At 44.8% G+C, this 15,236-nt stretch overlaps 1 protein-coding gene and 1 pseudogene across 1 annotated transcript in view; one reads left to right on the top strand and one right to left on the bottom strand.

Moving 5' to 3' along the window:
* LOC126516547 (tachykinin-like peptides receptor 86C) overlaps positions 1–15,236 on the bottom strand; it is a 370,138-nt gene that overhangs the window by 311,421 nt on the left and 43,481 nt on the right. The gene's annotated exons all lie outside the window — the stretch shown is intronic.
* LOC126516971 (U2 spliceosomal RNA) lies at positions 760–939 on the top strand (annotated as a pseudogene).

Genomic DNA, 15,236 nt, shown 5'->3' with positions numbered 1-15,236 from the left:
ATAAGGTATTTCAGCAGGCTTCTAAACATGAATAATATTCTACGGAAGTACTTTCCATGAATATCAAGAAATGAACTGCTTTCAGAAGCGCTCAAAGAGGTACCATTTGCCACCTATCGCCATACCATAAACATCAGAAAAATGTTAGTGCACTAACAAAAAAAAAATCGAAAAAAAATTCAGTGCCATTCCACTCTGTGAAGGTGGATGACCAACGAAGGTGTGTACGCGGGCCCCTTAATGGGGAACTGTCCATTGCCGTGCGTCGAACGCCGTATGCGCATAAATGGAAGGCGAGGGGCGACTAGTCGCTCCTCCACGATGTTGAGCCTCGGAAGATGATGAGGCACCGGTGGTATACATACGCATGTATTGTTGCAAAATGCGGCCCGACACCTTTTACTAACGAATCCCGGCACGTAGGACAGACACGCACCTCACCGCACTCCGAGGGCACAGACTGCTTCGCCGTAGCCAAGGCGATCGTGCGTTGGTCGATGTCCCGCAGTGCAGTGATGGTTGTCAGGTCATTTGAAAAACAACAAGCGGTCACACACGACACCGGGCGCACAAAATTGGTTCCCCACAAACTCCCTCTGAAACCTGGCCGTTGCTCGTGTGAAACGTTCCAAGTTTGCGGGATCGGGGAGACATGGACGGTTCGTATTTCTTTCCGCCGCGTGGTCCTTGCGGGCAGCACGCTTACGGGACCGCCACCACAGGAGAGCGGAAGGAAAGGAAAGCGGTGAGAACGCAGACATGGCCGAGTCGGGCCAACGTGTGGAATCTGTTTTTACCAGCTTAATATCTGATACGGGCTGTACTGGAAGCTAATTTATTAAACTTATCTTTTCAAGTTGGCGGAATTCTTAAAGCCTGCTTTACCTCCGCTGCGGGTGGGCCCGATACTGCACTATTTTCGATATAGGCTCACGTATGGGGAGAAAGCCTTAATCTACACGGCTCCATAGACGCACGCGATTTTTTCCCGAACCTGGTCATACACAGCTTCACTGTAAAATCTGACACTAAAAGTACTGTTTACAGAGGCCTATCTTCCCGCCCTAGGTGTACGACTTACAAGCGCGTTTAAAAGGAGGAAAACTTAAGTGACTGCAAATGATTATGGGCACGAAATTACCTCCAGCTTTACCTGTTCTAGCCCTAACATGATTTATACGCTAGCATGTTCGTTTGGCACATAAAATACATCGACGAAAAATGACACGCAGTGAATGGTATTTTACCAGTTTATGGTTTGGATCATGTCAAGAAATGTCCCAAAGTTGTCGATGAACAATTTAGCCCCCTACAAGTCACAAGGCCGACGTAATTAAACTGCAAATTGTGCATGGAAACTTTCGTTCTTCCAGATACATAAAATAAAAAGTCATATTTTATTCAATTTCAATGCGCTTCAACCAACGGCTATGAACGTTTCAGAGGAAGCTGTGTGATCTATTCGTTATATAATTAATTAGAATTTAAATAGGAACCCTTCAATTTTTGAAGTCCTACATCTGGTCAGAGCAGAGCTCGTCAGGTCCTCCATTCGTCTCTTTTTTTTTTACAAACCATGCGTTTTACTTATTTGTCTCACGTAATTTATTATCGTTCTTTTCGTCTTCCTGCGGTGTATGCCTGTGTCATAGAAAGTGAGAATACCCGGAAATAGTGAAACGGTAAGAAAATTAGATAAGTGCTCGGGTGAGTAAAAAAAAAAAGAATAACACGGGTTCTATTCGTGCATTATTCAGAGCTCCTTGGAGTCTCGTAACGAATCCCTCAGCAACAAGCACAAATTTACAATCGAAAATACATTTTGTGCCGCAGGCGGTGGCACCAAGCGAATTGTCTTCAGGGTTCCTGCACTAGCCGGCTTTCTTTCATATTTTTGTCACGCTAGCCACAATTGGTCACTCATTTAACATAATGTATAATTACGAAAAGATGTAAATGAACGGCGAAGCCGAGGCAGTTCACGGGTAAATCGGTGAGAACATTCCAAAGGATTTTTTGACTACAAAAAAATGAGCGGACGATACCGTTAGCAGACTTGTGCACACTGCCGCAAGGCTCTCTGCCCTTAGCCACCTACTCGCCTCCATCTACTGATTTCGGCTTTAACGTTTTACCAGTTTCAGTTTAACGAAACAGCGTGGTGTGTTTCGCTGCGTCGCTTAAAGACCGCGCCGTACCGTGTGTCAAGGTCTACACTGCTTTTGATAAGGGGCGATCAGCCTAACCAAAATGGAGTTTATCACACGTGTTTAGTCGTAAACCGGAGCATGAACAATTGCACCAGGGGAACCATTGAAGCCATGGTGATCAGGTAGGTAGCGCTTGTCAGAGCATGCCATCTCCCTCTCCATCAAACAGGAAAACTGATTACCTAAAGTAAGTATGCGCACTTTCAGTGTGCATACGACGTTAGGTATATAAATACGGTTTTTTTCCCTCGTAAAAAAAAATTATCTGAAATGTGTCCCGTGCCCCTTCCTGTGTCCGTGTTTTGTCAGCGCTACATAAAGTGTTAAATTGAAAGTGAGAGACTCAAAGGTAGTATACTAGTTAGGTACAATGTTCAGCTATAAAACTGTATCGAAGGGCCAGTAATAAAATTAGAATGTAGACCTTACGCGAAAGTTCATGGAAAGCAACCTGTTGTTCGAATTGAAGCCAGATTCCTATGTCTGAAAAGATTAATTTGGAGAAAATTTTTCGATGCCAACAATTAGTGTATTGCGCGTGCAAATGATGCAGTAGCCATTGAGCATGCAGTGTGGAAATGTCGCAGTAACCATCGAGGAATAAGAATGGTCGCATAGAGTCACAGTGTTTGATGTCTTGCTTTCTCAAGGAAAGTCACGGAAACAGGAGCGAAATTGCTATGGAAGCTAGTAAGAGATCGCTGGAATATTTCTGGCGCAAACAAAAGGAAGCCACACAATGAAGCGTTGTGTGGCCATATCGTTTAAATAATTCACTTTAGTGCAGAAATCTGTTTCAAATAATAAGGCTGAGTATACACAACAATTAAACAACGAACTGGGTGAGTACTTTCAGTAGGCAGTTTGAGAAATGATGCTAACGTTATTGTGAACATAATCATCATTGTCATCATTACAACCAGCGTCAGTTACACTCTTCAGATTACGCCTGACAGGGAGATCAGAAAGTCATTCAGAGGGGGAGGGTGTGGGAAAGCAAACAGATACTGAGTGTCGCCTGCGCGAATGTTATTAGGACATAATAGACAGCTTTAGAATAGCGTTTGTTACCTTACATATGTTAAACGTAATCACATTTGCGGGACGTTACGGTGCGTGCCTTTTCAAGTCTTTTAGTTTAACTTACGGAAACACAAACGTAAAGAAAACGTTATAAAACGGGCACCGTATGGTGTCTCGTGCCAAACGTATCCAAGCCAAGACGGTCCATTAGCAACCATCTTGCTGTGGCTATGCGGACGCGTCGATCACAGATCACCGAGAATCACCGATTCAACTCAGAAAATGGTCGTGCTATGTGCTCATAACCAACCTTTCAGGTGAGTTTAGAGAAAGCGAAAGCTCATTGCAATTACTGGCGATAAACGCGAGTGAGAGCGCAGCGATCCCGAGAATTCACGCTGAAGCGGGAACCACGGGTGCCGCCATGTTGGAAAACGCTATTTCTTAGCGTTCGTAAACATTACGAACGTTAAACTCGCCAAATAACGCACGTTATCATAGCGCGCGTAAACTGCCGAAGCCCAATAACGTTCCGAGCATGCGCAGTCAGGACGACGCTATTTATTTACGCACGTAATGCTTTTACGTTCGCTTGCAAACGCTGAACTAAAGCTGTCTATTTATATACAAGTCGCTGTATTCTCCTAGTTGAGAAATGCAATCCCAGACCTTAATTTGTTCTCACCAGCTTTTATTTGTTTTTTGTCATTGAAGCTGCAACGTCTACGTCGTCTCCGAATTTCCCTGCTGCGTGAAACCATTCGCAATTTCCATTTCGCAGCATTCTAAACCCTTGCAGCACCGCCTGTATAAATATTGCAAAACTGTGCTGCCTGCTTTAAAACGTATCTGCTGAGCTGGGATAGCCCAATTTTCACGCTGCGCAAAAACATCGCATTGAATGATTTAGCGCAAACTGAGCATTTGGTGGGTAGGACTTTCAGCTGCGCCTGGCATTGGTGTGGGTTCAAGGTCACGCAGAACTAGAGAGAAATTTCTTTTTTAATTTCGTGGCTTGGGGAACTATAGGTTGCTGCTAAATTTTGTTTGATTTTATGCTGATACTTGCTGACTTTATCGAAATTCATATGGCGTTCATTGTATTTCGTATGCTCTATGAAAACAGCGCATAATGAACAGGATAACCATTCAGACTCAAATATAGTTTTACTGGGCAGGATAATTAAGGCGGAGCGCCATCATGCATGACTGGGCGACATCACTGTCCGTAATGTATATCCCACAAAGCCTGCTTGGGAACATTCCTTCCATACAAATAGAAAAAAGGGGTAAACAAGACGTTACAATATCTCAAGTTTTAATAACAACCGCAACTATATCAAGGAAAAAAAAAACGAGAAAGGAATCCCTCACAAACCATTGCTGAAAGACTCATAACAATATCAAATCAGTGGATATATAGTTCAGTACGCGTGCTCTCAAAAACACAAACATTTTCGTATAAAACGCCTCTGAAATCTTTGAGGCCATACGTCCATATCATTACTGCAGCTTTATTGACAATAAACACACCGTCCTAGGAAGACTTCAGTGAAAGACACTGAGTCCGTGAATAAGGCAAACTATACTTAGAGTGGGTAAAAAGAACTAGAATTTACTGAAATAAAAAAAAGACGTTGAGCAGAAACGGCGCACGAGAATTTTCAAACTAAATTGACCCCTTCCCCGTAGACATGCAGAGATATTCTGATGGGGAGGCTAGTCTTACTCGCTAAATTTACCGGTTAATGCTGTAAGATTTGTGCATGCTTTGACGTTGCAGACCCAATGGAATTGGCCAGACAGCCTTACGGGTAAAGTGAAAGAGAGAGAGAGAGAGCTAGAGAAAGCTCCAGTTTAAGATAACAGCGAAATGGCGTACTTACCTGATCACTATATTGAGTAGAAGTCTAAACGTGAACTATCTAGGGGCATTTTTTTTTCACAAACAAAAAAGGAGACAAATTTGATCGACACCTTCGTGCACGTCTGGGATGCGGTATCTTGCAAATGCTTATGAGGCGCTTCCCCTACAGCGGCGTGCCTCCCAAGCAGATCGTGATATTTGCACTAAAACTTCGGAAATTCATTTATTCATTTTGTTCGCTCGGTTTCTCCAACATTTTTGTTCCGATCCCGCTATCAAGAAGCGACACTACAGGCAAACTTTCTCTCCCGGCTCGAACTATGCCGCACACTGTCTGGTAGTCTCCTAGTCCCTCAAAGTGTCACCTGGGTAAACTGGATGCTTCTATTTTAAACTGAAACTGACACGACGACTTTCTCGCTCCGATGCGACATCGTTGTGCCTCCTCTGGATCGAAGTGGTCTTTAGAGAAGCTTTGTGGTTCGGCATTTTAAAGCATGACGGACTTCTGTGCGACTTTGGGGGACCGAAGAAACTGTTGAACACCTCCTGGTGCCTTTGCTATTGTTACGACGTTCGGCGCCGACATCTCCGCAGAGAGGTTAAAAGATTGTTCACAACGACGCTATCAAAAGCGAAACTTGTTTGACCGTCGCCGTGAGCACCAAAGAAAGCAACGTGGCGGTTGCTACCTCACCTGTAGTTGACAGATCCTTGGGGGCTTTTTCGGACATAGAGCGCGCCCTCAAGTGTGCGTGCAACTAGAGCTCTCTCGTTTCCGTCCTTTCTCTCTCTTTCTCACCTTTATCTCCCTTCTCCAGCAAAGAGTAGCAAACCGAACGTACGTGTGGTTAACATCCTTGCCGTTTTGTTGCTTCTTTCTGTTTTGTTCCTTCCTTCTAACGATTGCAAATCCTATGTGCTGTGGCTTTCGAACTCCCAGCAAAGATTTGTCACCTAAATAAAACAATTAGAGTGCACGAGCCTTGTAAGTGTGTTCTTTGCGACTGCAATGTTTGCCTGGCAGATCCTTGACCCCACAATGCACCAACTAGGCGGGCAAGTACTCCCACACGGCCGGTTATGGCATTTTACATTTATTTACTCACTAGCACTATATAACAAGCTGAAACTCACTGGTTGCCGTCTAGTTCGTGTACAAATATGATTGCATTTTATCCATGAATAAATTGCATTCATATTTGTGTAGGAACTGCGTCTCCCACTTTTAAACACTGAAATGACAATTCTTCTTCAAAGCACTAACATAGACGTACACTTATAAGTTAGTGCTCTGAAAAAGACGGGTAATTTCGGTGCGTAAAAGCAAAATTTTCTGTTCCCACAGGTCAAAGGAAACAACAAAGTAAGCAGCTTCAAGTGTACAGTGCACGAAATTCTACATATCATACTTATAAGCGAGAACAATCACGCCTGCTCGAACGACGCGTTCAACATTATTAGTACTTTACATGCGCCATTCATATAAAGGAATATAAAATGCTGTAGTTTCATTCTAGACTTGCCGCGTTCATGTTTTTCTGAAGCACAAGAGTGACACCGAATTACCTTTTCACTCCTAAGCAAAATTTCAATCTCTAGAGAAGGCGCACGCACTGAAGCAGTTATTGATGAGAGCCAGTTTTTCACTTTTCTACTGGGGAGAAGCAAAACAAAACAAAAAAAAACTTAAGCAACAGTTTGAACAAAACATACAGTGAATATGCGCCAAGCTCCGAAATGTCACTTCTGTCCGAGACTGGACGACGGTAAGTAGGGCCGACGTTATTCGCCTGCGCTTGACAGATTTCTTGCCATCGATCTGTTTATCCTAAAGGGATACTGCGGGTCTCACGATGCAGACCAATTTCATAGGCCGGAGTCACAGAATATTACAGCTTTTCCCTGAAGGCCACTATTTCTCGGCGTTTTCGCAGCAAAGTTCTTTTTTTTTTCCGACTTGCAAGTCGCGTTAAACTGAAAGTCCGTTTTAGGCCCCGTGTATCTAGATGTTTGCTGGAAATGGAATCGAAAATCCGGTTCTGTGTGAGGTGAAGATGAAGGTGTAATAGATGGAAATTCTGCATAATAAAAGCACTTAAGTTGGGCTTCTTTTCTTACCTACAAAAAAGAAAAGCGGGAGCGGCGAAACTGGCTGATTTTACCGTTAGGTCTCGTAAGAATCCGCGGGCGTTACGGGGCAACACAGCTATAACACTGGCAGCTGATTTTTTTTATGTGAACAGCCCCCAGCCCGGTCCAGTATCGGCTGCCCCAGCCAGCGGAGCGCCCAGGTCCCATCTTTGATCCGTCCGCTGCTTCGTCGGTGTCCTAAGCACTGTGTGCACCGCACTTAATTTTAAGCTCAGGTGCCCTCCTGAAGCGTTTGTCTGCCGAAACTAATATTTTCGCATTCTAAATCTTCGAATTTCAGATATGTATAGCGGTGAAGCTCCTATCGGTGGAGCTCTTATCGGCGCTTATCTCATGACGGCGCAAATGTATGCTGCTGGCCGAGCTTTGCCAAAGCGATAAAGCGTCCAAGGCCACGAAAAAGAAAAGACAAAAGCAGCATTTTGATTCTGTTTGAAAGAAGGAAAGGGCGAATCACGTGGAAACGATGAAAGGTGGTGACGGCTGCTACAATTTTGCCTTTATACGTACACAAATGACCTTGTCGTAGTTTTCGAATTGAACGATGATGCTACAACTTTGAACCTTAGGGCTCGAATAAGAGCGGATAAATCACACCCGGACAAGACTAAATAATGGTAAAAAAAGTACCTTGGCTATATTCAAGAAAGATTGCCCATGTCTTCTGCAGACAATGACTCTTTTCACACTGCCCCCGTCTGATCTCGTTCCCACACTTACTGTCTACCAGACGTTCTTTCTGGATTTCGCTCCCCGCACGTGCGCATCGCTTCGTGGTCGCTGTATCAGATGGTCGCGTCTGGCTTCACACTTGTGCACGGTGACCGGCGCTCAGTCCTTGAGAGAGTGCGCCCGCAGGCTGTTCCAGTTTACCGGATGTAGATAATACCTTATGTACCTAGTTAGAACCAATCCCAGAGAACTGCAACATAGCTAGTGCTTCTCAGGCGCCCGTATCCCTGCGTGTTCTCTACAGCAATGCTATTTCGCTGTAACCAACGTTGAGCAGCAGATATGGCTTAGGAAAGAGCGGAGATGGTTTTGGATCTAGGTGCGTCAAGTGAACATAGAAGACGCCCAGTTGAGCTACTTCAACGCTGTTATCTTGGTACGCGTCCGTGCTCCAGGTGCGTGCAAATGAAACGCTAAAACAGGCAGAGACTTTTTCGAAGAAACGACATAAATCTTCAATCCTTGGCGAGGACGTGGAGATAAATATTCTGTCAAAGTTTTCTTCAGACAAACATGCAAGTGTTCGTAGTGTGGGTGCTGAAGCTGGAGTGTCAAAGTATTTATTGTGGAGAGTACTTAAAAAGAGGCAATTTCATCCGTACCACGTACCGCCGCACCAAACGTAGGAGCGCCTCAATTTCCAAAATTTAAAGTACTCTGCAACTGGATTATAATCAAGTTGGAAGAGGACCCAGGCTTTGTCAACAAAATGGTGCGGACCATTGAAGTTACCTTCTCACATAATGCCCAAGTGAACATCCACAACGCTCACTATTGGAGCGAAGAAAACCCTCACTGGGTTTTGAAGACACATCACCAATATCAGTGGTCGGTTAATGTGTGGTGTGGAATTTACGGTGGCCCTATCATTGACCCCGTGTTTTTTGATAACACGCTTACAGGCGAAAGATACGTAAACGACATCCTAGATGGGGCGGATGAGGGTTTTCTTTGCGAAGTTCCATTGGCTAGGATCAATGATATTTGGCATCTGCATGATGGTGCTCCCGCGCAGGGCAGCACGAAAGCTTGCAAATGGCTGCATGAAGTATTCTTGCAGCAGTGAATTGGAAGGCATGGGCCCATTGCTTGGCCGGCACTGTCACCAGATCTTACTGCCCTCGATTTCTTTCTGAGGGGCTAGATCAAGGATCAAGTATACCGGACACCAAACACAACATCAGATACCCTAAAAGAAAAAATACGACAAGTCTGCAACTCCATCCCTGATACCATGATCAAGAACGCCTCGGAAAATGTGCCTATTAGATGCCAAATGTGCATTGCAGCAGATGGTGACCACTTTGAACACGCATTATAATCAAAGGACGGTTTTGGGATTGAATATTGTCACTGGAAGATCATTCCGGCCCCTAACGCCATCTCCCCACCCAACCCCATTACACTCTGTCGGCTGGCTGCCAGCTCTTGCCCATTTCAAGCATCAAAAAATAATGTTCTTGTTCTTTTCGTCTCCTTGGGCGCTTTATTGCTTCGGCACCGCTCAGGAAGCAGCACGCATTTGCACCGTGATGCGATAAAAGCGCAAGCCTAGATACCTACATCAGATATACCACACTGTAGCGGGCCAGTATCGCTGCAACCGACCTTGTTCATCCATCGACGCTTGAGAGCAGCACGATAACAGTGTGCGAAAAATCCCATCACGTGGTGTTTTTTTTTTCATATTTCGCGGCTTCCTTTGCAACGCGGAAAGAAGGACCACGTGAGATATATCGTGTTGGAAACAATTTACTAGAGGTTTTTCAAGGTGCTCTACTACTTTGCGTATCACACTTGGGGTGTGCAGCCAATACTTAAAAAGTTGATTAATTAAACATAACTAATCCTTTAGTTAAGGGGACAAATAAAAATAGCCGGAATTACTCTAGGCCAGTGCCAACATTATGCATTGGGTTCAACTCGCGTCCGGAGTGCCTTTCATTTTTAAATCTTTGGCGCAAGGCATGTGGGACAACCTGTATATTCTTGAGCGCTATTTTAAGTTCACAATGAAACTTTTCCAAACCAGTTCAACTTTCCACGCTTGTTGGCATATATGACCGTTGCCGAGGAAACGAACTATATGTATAGGAGGCTGAACGAAACACTGTAAATGGTAAAGTTAGGAGTTTAGTTGCTTAAGTAGAACTTCTAAATAGTCTCCATGCATTTCCTTTTTTTCTCTGCTCTTTTTTTTTATCGGTAAGTGTTCCAAGGATACAGCTATATGCTATCCATGTGCCTGCCTTCTTTGGTTTCGTATCTGCGCACATCAAGATTGCTGAGAATTTCAATCGCAACCATCGTACCAAATATCGACAGTGAAACGTACCCGCGTGATTGGGTACGCTGGACGCACGCTATAGGGTGCCGCGAATTGAATTCATTCAAAAAGCAGTATGCCATACATTCCCTGAGGCACTGCGGCTGGTAATATATTTCGAGGAACTGTCTTGATAGATAGCTGCAGTCATGAAAGCGTGCTTTGATAACATTCGTGAGGCAGACATTGTGAAACCGCACTGTTCATTGGCATGTTGTAGTGACGGTGAGCAAAGAGTAAGTTTCATAATTGTGAGTCCCGAATTTACCTCTTTATTGGGAGTAACCCAGAAAACACCACAAAACTAGGGAGCGCAGTCGTCGGTTGCCAAAGTTTGATTTTATGCCCGCCAAGTGCGTCGGCTGCTTATACACCTACAGCTGTGGCTTCCGGAATAGTCTGTCACACACCCTCACAATCTAGAATGTACTACGGCATTCGCATCGCGTGCTTAATCATATTAGACAAGAACCTTTCACTACAGAATTGGCGACAACATACACATAGGCATTTCTTGCGCAGAGTTTAACCATGTAACTGTGGTTAGCCGGTGAAAAACCTTCATCGACAAACAAGGTACGCGTCGAATTATTCGTTGGCTAACGCAATACACTGCTACCCTCTACCTCGCGAACGAGAAGTTATTGGTGTTCATTATATCTAAATAGATTGGCACGAGCCAACTTACAGGAAAGACATACGAAACGACCGCCATTTTGCTACCTATATCTTTTTTCTTCCGTAGTCCATTTATTGATTTTCCACCAACCATATATCGCAGATAGAAAGTTCAATTTTTCGCCTATTGCTCAACTTGTCGGAAGAGATTCCTGTTCAGGACAAAAGAAGCATCTCTTGAGATTTCTCATAGGTAATCATCAGGCTGAGATAGTGAATACGCAACTGAAAACACGGAAAACAGAATGTAATAGAGCAAGCAGATGACGGGCACATAGGGACATTTGGCTGTGTGGAGTTACACTGTATCGGCAAGTGCTTATATCGTGTAGCGTCGGAACTGCCACAGTAGTGCCACAGCAACTGCCGCTAAACACACGTTTGTTCGTTTGATTCCCGGCTACTGCACCGGCAAGTTCATGAGTACAAAAACCAAAAGGGCGCCTGTCTGGATTTTGAAGGGAAGCTTTCTTTGCGGACCTTGCCGAACATTCCTGACCATTGCTGCTGGGTGCTGCTACTGTTTTGCCAAATAGCTCATCTTTAACGAAGTCGCAGCTTTGCCCGAAGGGCGCAGCATCGATTTCGATAGCAAATTAGTAGACAGCCATACGAAGTAAGCATAGTTGTTTTATCGGCCGCAATAACTCGTAAAACTTTGCTTACTAAATAAATTAATAAGCATGGTCTCACGCGCGCACTTGTAAACGTGAACACATCTCACGTGATGAACGCGGAAGCTCGCTGTCCAAACGAGCGAATTGACCTTCGTGCTGCCTCTCACTTGAACGCGAGCCAAGCGGCGAGAACACAGCGCACACGAAGGTATCAGCGCTCTGCACTCTGTCCCTATCCCAGAGCGCTTTCAAGGTAGAGCCCGTGCGGCCGCCGGATTAGAACGCACCCCCTCACTCCCTTCCCGCTGGTGCCTTGCACGCTGCGGAAGACGGTGCGCTTTCTTTCCGCTTTCCTCCCTAGCGCGCGCGAGGTTGAGGTGCCATCCTCGGCTCGCCCTCGCACGCATTCACGTCGTCACATCGTCGCCGCACGCAGGGCGCGCGGCGACGTTATGGCCCTTATGCTATCCCCCTTAGACTTTATACGGAACATCACGGGGACACCGACGGCAGAAATGCACCTGGAGTGACCATATAATTGCTATCGCAATAAAAAGTTCGTGATGGAAGTGCAAGCAGAAAAATTTCATCGGTCATTGCACTCTGTGAAGGTGCTTGACCAGCGAAGCTCCTGTGGTGGTTGGTAGAGCTCTAACTCCCTATTTAGTAACTACGCGATATGTTCTTGAGATTTATACTCATCGAGAAAGCATCTTCAGCACCTTGCGTAGGCGCTGTCGAATCCCGGCACTGTGCCCTCGTGGTGTCGACGTCTCCTTGTGGCATTATCATGCATCATCGTCGTCGAATGGCGGCAGTTACAGACCAGATCCTATCCGAGCCCAGCTATCATGCACCTAATGCACCTAGATTTATACACCACTGAGCATCAGTGCAGGGTTAAGGGCTACAAATTGGTTTCCAAGAAAAGTGAAGCGTAGCAGGGGGCGGTTGAAAGTTAGGTGGGTGGATGAGATTAAGAAGTTTGCAGGGACAACATGGCCACAATGAGCACAAAACCGGCGTAGTTGGAGAAGTGTGGGAGAGACCTTTGCCCTGCAGTGGGTGTAGCCAGGCTGATGATGATGATGATGACAAGTGCAGACATTGCGACTCTAGAGCCCCCCTGGAGCATATCCTATTGGAATGTATAGCTATAATACACAATAACGGTGATGCAGCCTCAAACAGCGATAGCCTCCGCGCGCGCTGGAAGTCTGCGTTGCTCAGCTCGGGTCTGCAGCACCAACTCTGGGCCGTCTAGCGAGCCGAGGAAGATGGCAAGGGCCAACAACCTTTGGCCGAAACCAAGGCGGGGTCCAGCCCCACCCTACCAAATTGCAGGGCACTCAATAAAGTTATTTGAATGAATGAATAACATTTCGTGCTAACCATAATAACCCTTGGTTCTCCGAGACGTTAAAAACCCTTTAAAACAAGAAAGAACGCCTATTCCGCACAGCAAAATTCAACCCAGCGTATCTGCATGGAACACGCATTTCGCGGATGATGATACGTATCTACAATCCGTTCGGAGCGCTAAACGCACATTTTTTGGAACAGACCTGCCGTCGATATTCCCCAACAATCCGCGAAAATTCTCGCAAATACTAAACCCTCAACAGACACGCACTATCACTCTTACTAACGCACTAGGACAAGAAGTCAGTGACGTTGAATGCGCGAATATATTAAACGCCGTATTCTCATCCGTTTTCACTAAAGAAATTAACATACAACTACCTGTCGTAACTGCTTATCCGATATCACCAATGCCATCATCCACATTTTCTGCACATGGAATCGCCTGTACTATCAAAAACATTAAGCTGTCATCCTCGTCGGTTACGGATGAAATCACTTCCAAGCTCTTAAAATATAATCGGCACGTCTCCGCCGTATACTTATCGCTATTGCTCGCGCAATCACTTTACACAGGTAACATACCCAGCAACTGGCAAGGGGGAAAGGTCATTCTAGTCTTCAAATTACGTAACAAAGAGTCACCTCTTAACTACCTTCCCATTTGCTTAACTAGTGTGTCATGCAAAATCATGGAACATGTCATTTATTCTCACATAATACATTTTCTTGACTAGAACCATTCTTTTCATGCCTCTCAGCATGGATTTCTTAAGGGCTTGTCCTGCGAAACGCAATTACCCATTTTCATTCATCATCTTCATATAAATATTGATTATAATATTCAGACTGACGCTATCTTTCTGGACTTCACTAAGGCTTTTGACAAAGCACCCCACAAACGCTTACTACTAAACTTTCGCGTTTAAATTTGCACCATAATGTATTACAGTGGATGAAATAATTTTTAGCGCACCTCACGCATATAAAGATGACACATACTACATCAGCATAACCCGCCCCCCGCCCCCCACACACACACACATGATTACCACGAATAACACATTCCGCACCACGCAACCCACCATATAGCACTACACATATCTTCGACAGTTCCTGCTTTAGGAGGTTCCATCCATTTTTTTTTTTATAAATCCGAATTGAAAACAAAGATACTTTTCATGGCTTTCAATATTCACTTATGTGCATAGAAAAACGTGATATTATTAAGATTGGTTGTCCTCCTGAAAAGAACAAAAGAACTAAGATTTTTGATGGTTCGTTCTTTAGTTGCTTGTCTCTCGTCTCTGTGCTACCTGGTTAATTAAATTATGGGGTATTACGTGCCAAAACCACTTTCTGATCATGAGGCACGCCGTAGTGGAGGACTCCGGAAATATCGACCATCTGGGGTTATTTAACGTGCACTTAAGCCTAAGTACACAGGTGTTTTCGCATATCACCCCCCTCAAAATGCGGCCGCCGTGGCGGGGATTTGATCCCGCGACCTCGGGCTCAGCATTCCAACACCATAGTCACTGAGCAACCACGGAGGGTGTCCTACCGGGTATACAGGGTGCCCCAGCTATTACGCACCAGGATTGAAAAATACGCGAATGTCGCGTAGCTGCGGAAAACCAATGCAATATTCTTTGCTCTCGCTTCGAGATACTGAGATTATTTTTGCATTCCGCCTAATTACATAACTACTGTTAATTAGTTAATCAAATTCTCATATATTATAATTGTATGAAAAGTGTCGATGAGAAGATTGTAGAGCAACATCAAAAACTCCCGATGCAGCTTTCTGCTGCTCAATACGTGCTACTTAAGTGTTTTTCCGAGCGGGAAAGCAGTTCGCGAATACACACGAGATTGCCGCGCGACTGGCCGCTCGAGGCACTTTGCGTCTACTTGCTGGCTGCTTTCACGCTCGGAAAAACACTTTCATGTGCCAGGTATTAAGCAGCAGAAAGCTGCATCGGGAGTTCCTCATGTTGGTTCACAATTTTCGCAATAACACTTTTCATCTAACTACCATAGATCTAATTATCATAGTATCATAGATAAGAGATGTTGATTAACTAATTGGCACTAATTGTATAATTTTCCGGACTGCAGAAAAGATAATTTGAGTATCTCCAAGCGACTGCAAAGAACATTACTTTGGTTCTGTCAAACTAGGTGGCATTTACATATTTTTAAATCTTGATGCATGATGGTAGGGACACCTTGTATAAGACTGCAATAGTGGCGAAGATATGTTC

Source organism: Dermacentor andersoni, chromosome 1 (genome assembly GCF_023375885.2).
Source record: "Dermacentor andersoni chromosome 1, qqDerAnde1_hic_scaffold, whole genome shotgun sequence".
Lineage (NCBI taxonomy): Eukaryota > Metazoa > Arthropoda > Arachnida > Ixodida > Ixodidae > Dermacentor > Dermacentor andersoni.
The sequence above is the reverse complement of the archived record's forward strand: the minus strand, read 5'-3'. Positions and strand labels throughout refer to the sequence as shown.